This window comes from Mustela nigripes, chromosome 17 (assembly GCF_022355385.1).
Source record: "Mustela nigripes isolate SB6536 chromosome 17, MUSNIG.SB6536, whole genome shotgun sequence".
Classification (NCBI taxonomy): domain Eukaryota; kingdom Metazoa; phylum Chordata; class Mammalia; order Carnivora; family Mustelidae; genus Mustela; species Mustela nigripes.
The window spans coordinates 1,446,278-1,451,758 of record NC_081573.1 but is presented as its reverse complement, the minus strand read 5'-3'; the positions used below and the strand labels follow the sequence as shown (position 1 = coordinate 1,451,758).

General features: G+C 42.0%; 1 pseudogene; it reads right to left on the bottom strand.

Annotated features, from left to right (window-relative positions):
- Positions 1–4,401: 4,401 nt before the first annotated feature.
- Positions 4,402–5,253, bottom strand: LOC132005823 (vomeronasal type-1 receptor 2-like; annotated as a pseudogene).
- Positions 5,254–5,481: the final 228 nt, after the last annotated feature.

The window sequence follows — 5,481 nt, the reverse complement described above, 5'->3', positions numbered from 1 at the left end:
AGGATGCTGGGATCATGACCTGAGATGAAGGCAGAGGCTTTAACCTACTGAGTCACCCAGGTGCCCCATCTACCCATTTTAGAGAGAAAGAGAGAGAAAGGAGGGAGAAGGGAAGAGGGAGAGAGAGAAACTCAAGCAGAGTCCTTGCCAGGTGCAGAACCCAACACAGGGCTCAATCATACAACCCTGAGATCAGACCGGAGCCAAAATCTATAGTCCAACTCTTCACTGACTGCCACACAGGCACCCCAGATACCACTCTTTCTAAGAGGTGGAGACTGATTGACCTGCTAAACTTACTGACTCCCTTCCAGTCAGTACAGAATGGGGATGGGCAGATAGCAATTTTACAGTGGAGAAACTGGATAACACTACCAACTCTTGATAACCACGTGATAGAGATTAACATCGCCAATGATAAGTAGTGGCTAATTGCATGAATTCCCTGATGTGATATGATGTGATTTGATGAGATGTGAGATGTTTTTATAAAAATGTATATACATGTCTGGAATCCATCAAAATCCTTGAGGAGAACACAGGCAGCAACCTCTTTGGCCTCAGCTGCAGCAACTTCTTCCTAGCAAGGGAAGCAAGGGCAAAAATGATCTACTGGGACTTCATCAAAATAAAAATTTTTACATAACAAAGCAAACAGTCACCAAAACCAAAAGACAATGGACAAAATGGGAGAAGAAACATGCAAATGGCCTATCAGATAAAGGGCTAGTATTCAAAATCTACTAAGAACTTACCAAACTTAACACCCAAAGGACAAAAAATCCAATTAATAAATGGGCAGAAGACATGAACAGATACTTCTACAAAGAAGACATCCAGGCCACCTGGGTGGCTCAGTGGGTTGGGCCTCTGCCTTTGACTGAGGTCATGATCTCAGGGTCCTGGGATTGAGGCCCATGTCGGGCTCTCTGCTCGGCGGGGAGCCTGCTTCCCCCCCCCACCTGCCTGTCGCTCTGCCTACTTGTAATCTCTCTCTGTCAAATGAATAAATAAAATCTTTTAAAAAAATTAAAAAGAAGACAGCCAAACAGCTGACAGACACATGAAAAAGTGCTCAACCACTTGGCATTAGGGAAATACTAATCAAAACCACAGTGAGGGGGTGCCTGGGTAGCTCAGTGGGTTGAAGCCTCTGCCTTCAGCTCAGGTCAAGATCCCAGGGTCCTGGGATCGAGCCCCACATCAAGCTCTCTGCTCAGCGGGGAGCTTGGTTCCCCTTCTCTCTCTCTGCCTACTTGTGATCTCTCTCTGTCTAATAAATAAATAAAATCTTTAAATAAAAAAAAAAAAACACAGTGAGATCCCACCTCACATTGGTCAGAATGGCTAAAATTTACGAATCAGGAAACAACAGGTGTTGGCGGAGGATGTGGAGAAGGGGGAACCCTCCTACACTGTTGGTGGGAATGCAAGGTGGTGCAGCCACTCTGGAAAACTGTGTGGAGGTTCCTCAAAAAGTTGAAAATAGATCTACCCTACCACCCAGCAATCCCACAACTGGGTATTTACCCCAAAGATACAAACATAGCGATCTGAAGGGGAGGTCCAAAAGTGAGTGCTGTGAATTGTGTGAGACTAAATCACAGACAAGTACCCCTGAAACAAATAATACATTATATGTTAATTTAAAAAAGGGAAAAAATCTATAAACACTGTCTAATTGGACAAACCCAATTTCAGAGGTATTCTAGAAAGTACCTGGCCAGTTCTCCACACACCTATCATGTTCATAAAAACTGAGGAGACAGAGGAATCTGACAGAATCTGACAGAGAGAAGAGGAGGTGAGAGACACATGTGGGCTACATGTAATGTGGTATTTTGGATTGGATCCTGGAAGAGGGGGGGAGAAAGACATTTGTGTTAAAACTGATGAAATAAGAATAAAGTCTACAATTCAATTTCTAATGTGGTGTCACTGTTGGTTTCTTAGTTTTCCATAATGTACTATGGTAACCTACGATGTTAACAAGAGGGGAAACAGATGGAGTGGAAGATGGGAATTCTCTGTATGTTCTTTGCTAAAGTGATTCCAAAGTAAAAAAATTACATTGAAGTTGCACCCTTGGCACCTGGGTGATTCAGTCAGTTAAGTATCCGTCTTCTACTCAGGTCATGATCCCAGGGTTCTGGGATCAAGCCCCTGGTTAGGCTTTCTGCTCAATGGGGAGTCTGCTCCCTTTCACTCTACTTGTGCTCTCTCTCCCTCAGTCAAATAAATTTAAAAAAAAATCTTTTAAAAATAATAATAAAGTGGGCACCTGGGGGGCTCAGTGGGTTAAAGCCTCTGCCTCTGGCTCAGGTCATGATCCCAGGGTCCTGGGATTGAGCCCCACATCAGATTCTCTGCTCTGTGGGGAGCCTGTTTCCTCCTCTCTCTCTCTCTCTGCCTGCCTCTCTGCTTAGTTGTGATCTCTCTCTGTCAAATAAATAAATAAAATCTTTTTTAAAAATTTAAAATAATAATAATAATAATAATAATAATAAAGTTGCAATCCTTATCATTTAATTTATTCACAGATATCTACATTAAATTATGTGTGAATTGATATCTACTGTTTCTTTCAAATGTGTCCATTTGCTCTGGTGGGTAATTTCAAAAAGCAGGAAAATTCATTAAACAAAACAAACTCAATAGATTAATGTCTCTGGTCTCCAAGTTGTTACTCCTTTACTAATCCAAGCTTGAAGATTTTCTTTATAAGCTTTTCTCCTAAAACTGGATGCAGACACCCACCCTAAAATCTGCTTCTTAGCAACTGGCCAGTTGGCCCCGATGCCTAACCCAGAACAATCTACCCTCTGCAGACCCTAAAAATTGATTCATTTTTTTATCACAGACATCAAACATTTATTTAATATTTGCTTTCCACATCTACCCTTTTAAAACATCAGCTAACATATCCTCTTGCAAGATTCTCCTTTATCCCCTGGAGTTCACAATTCCAATGTTCAACTAAAAACAGTTTTAATATGTTCATTTTTCTCCACACACATGTTTTCTTATTTCAGACACCTACCATTCTCTAAGGATGTAAGACACAATTTGCACAACCTGGATGTCATTGTCCTTCAAACTAAAACCTAATTTTCCCCCAGCTATACCTCAGGCCACTTGCATCCCAATACAGAACCCGGAAGCCTCTACCTTGAATTCTCTGAATGGTCATCCCACATGTTATTCCTCTGAAAGGCACTGGCCTATCTAGGAAGAAGTAGAGAACACACCCCCACTCCAAAAAAAGACACTGGCCTTACTATCACATGGCCAGTAAACCTTGAGAAAATTTGGTCTCTTATATTAAAAATTACATATCCAAAAACATTTCCAGTGTCTCCACAGTATTTCAAGAATGTTTTGTTTATTGGACTCTGAATTTCTCCACTACAGCCATTAATAAAATGCAATTACATGAGTACTTCCATAGTATTTACACAGAATTTCACTTACAAGTGGCCATTAATCACTATTGTTGTAGCAGAAATTTTTATCTTATTCAAAACTCGATGTAAAATGAGATGAACTGTAATTTTGCTGAAGATTCCTTGAAGAATAAGTGTATAAGCAGCTGAACACAGTGGAAACCAGATAGTTTATATTTTTCTTCTTGTGCACACAGAAAAGAGTCTGGATATACAGTGGTCATTGATGAAGTTCTTGAACCTAGGTGAGGTTCGGTGGGGTGAGGTTCGGAGCCGACGGCTAAAGAAAGAATTCTTAAGACATCTCTGGTGCAAAAAGGTGGTTTATTAGAGCACGGGGACAGGACCCATGGGCAGGCAGAGATGCTGCTGCACCAGGCATGTGAGGAGTGGCTGGTTATATACACAGGAGTTGGGTAGGTGAGTTCAGAAGGGCTATTGGGGTAAAGAAGACTGTCAGGATATGGAAGGCCTGGTTACTATCAAGCCAAGGCCACTTTCCCTCTAATGAGGCACTAACATAAAGACAATTGGGAGTCTCCTGGTGGAATGTTACATTCCTGCTATCAAACGTCCTTGTTAGTGAGATTTAGGTCTTTAAAAGAAATTTAACTTTATTTACTTTTCCTTCTACCTCCATCTCCTTCGGTTTTTTTTTTTTATGGAGGGGAGGGTGACGTTAGGGCTTGAGGAACTGAGTTATGTGTCTTTGGAAATTGGGCTATTGATAAGGTAACTTCTTTGTTGTAAATCTCAAGGACATTTGTAACCCAAGAGAGACTCCTGCCTTGCAGGACTGTGATCTCTGCAAGTTAACCATTTGCTCTTCTTATAGGGCAGTCAGGGGTGCCTGTGGAATGTCACACATATTACCAAGGGGAGTGGGTGGAGAGGGGGTGCAAGGCGCCAGCCCCTGCTCCGTCCTCAGCCAGCCTCCTACTCCCTCATCAGTCATGACTCAAAGAGCAAAGGGGCAGACAGTTGAAAAACATGCATTGATTAGGGCAGAAGTATTCATCAGCCACCAACTGGTCTTGCGAAAAATACGTAATTGATGGAAGAGAGGGTATAAAGAGACACAAAGGTACTTCCCAGCAGAAGGATGCTTTGGGGGGCTCTGATATCGGGGGAGCATCTGGAGAACACTTTGGTCCTATAAATGTGTTGGACCTGCTGCTTATGCCATACAGGGTGGAAACGATGAACCCACTGGCCCAAGTTATGAGTCCCAAGCACAAAACTTCATGGGAGGAAATCGATACCGTATATAGTAAGTCTGTGTCTTTGTCGTGAAGTGCAGAAGCTCAGTATCCAAATTCCATATTTTTTAAAGTATTCTTGTTGTTCCATTTCTCAGTCACATACACAGGAACAATAATATTTAGGTTTATATTCAGGATCCAGCAAAGGATATTTGAGGGGCCAATGTACTGGGGAGGTTTCCCTTTAAGTACTGCCCACCAGGAGTTCCAGGGGCTGATGGTGATGGCATGGAAGATACTCAGGAGGCACATGGTGCCCATAGACAACCCCCTGGACACTCTGTGGATGAAGAAAACAACTTTGTATAGAAAGTCACTGAGAAAATATCTCAACTCAAAAGCCTCCATGGTCTCTGGGATTCCTCTGGAGAGAATGACCAAGGAGTTAGTTAAAGTCAAATACCTAAGAAGCGAATCTGTGGACTTTGACCTGTATCCCCTTAAGCCAAGAGATGACGAACAATGACAGAAAAGCAAGAAGTTCCCAGGGTTCCAAGGACCATCTGCAATAGAAAGATTACAGCAAATTTCACATCCATTAAGGCCATTCTGTCACTCGCCAGGGCTCAGTGTTCGCATCCACAAAGAGAGGAGTCTTCATGAACACATGAGCTGTGCGCTGTTTGTGGAAAATAAATTTAAAATTCTCCCCTTGCTATTACTTACCCCTGATATTTTCTTTCCCATACACGTGTCTTCATTAATTAATGATTTCTCAAGTTTGATGTATTTCTTTGTATAGTGCTCTTACTCATGCTTTACCTATTGTAAATTAT